Source organism: Cariama cristata, unplaced genomic scaffold (assembly GCF_000690535.1).
Source record: "Cariama cristata isolate BGI_N322 unplaced genomic scaffold, ASM69053v1 scaffold25915, whole genome shotgun sequence".
NCBI classification, from domain to species: Eukaryota; Metazoa; Chordata; class Aves; order Cariamiformes; family Cariamidae; genus Cariama; species Cariama cristata.
This window is the reverse complement of record NW_009616169.1, coordinates 3,353-4,156: the sequence shown is the minus strand read 5'-3', so window position 1 is coordinate 4,156 and position 804 is coordinate 3,353. Positions and strand designations below refer to the sequence as shown.

The 804-nt window shown below is 58.7% G+C and overlaps 1 protein-coding gene across 1 annotated transcript in view; it reads right to left on the bottom strand.

Annotated features, from left to right (window-relative positions):
- Nucleotides 1–804, bottom strand: part of GALNT5 (polypeptide N-acetylgalactosaminyltransferase 5) — a gene marked incomplete at its 3' end in the record, with an annotated part of 5,975 nt that overhangs the window by 1,912 nt on the left and 3,259 nt on the right. The window lies entirely within an intron of this gene.

Sequence of the window (804 nt, the reverse complement as noted above, 5' to 3'; positions counted from 1 at the left end):
CCGTAATCCGCTCAAGTGCCCAAAGCCAGCAGTTTCCTATAGCTTTCCCAGGAGTGCCAGGAGGTGACCCAGAGGAAGCAGGGCGTCCCTCCCCGTGCCCTCTGCAGAGCCACCCTCCCACCCCTCCACGGCTCCATCATAGAAGCAATGCGCTCGGCTGGCAGGGAGCCTGACTTGATCCCTAGGGACCCCTGTGATGGGGAACCTTCACGCCACACCCTTGGCCCACGGACACGCCTGAAACGCGGCCAAACGGTTGCTGTGCTTTTTCCTGGCTCGCAGAAGGGCCGGTGCAGTACCCGGAGGCCGTGCGCCTTGGCAGGGCTGGAGGGGACAGGCAGCGCTTGTTCTCGCTCCCCCGGCCGTGCCAGCCCTGTGGTCGCCGGCTCCTGGCCACCTCCTCTTGGCAAGCGAGATGGGGATGGGTGGGGAAGGCAGCAAACCCTTTAGTTTTCAATCCTGGCACCGCTGTAACTTTTCTGACAAACCAGATATTTTACTTTTGTTATTGCAATTATAACTAGATTGCAATCAGCGCTGTTTCTTTCCTGGGCAGAATATTTGAGGTTTCTGAACATTCAAAGCAGCAGCTGATACTCTGCTGAGGCTGAGGGCTGGGCCAAATTCAGAATCCACATTTCATTCTTGGTTCGTTCACCTCTGAATGTTGGTGAAGTGACACTGAGCACCTGAGGGGAAGCTGCACAAGCAGGACCGGGTGCCAGGGAGCACCCGGCGTTCCCCGTCTGGAGGTTGTTCGGGCTGGAGAAGAGGGCGCTGAGGGGGGGGCTGATCGCTCCCCAC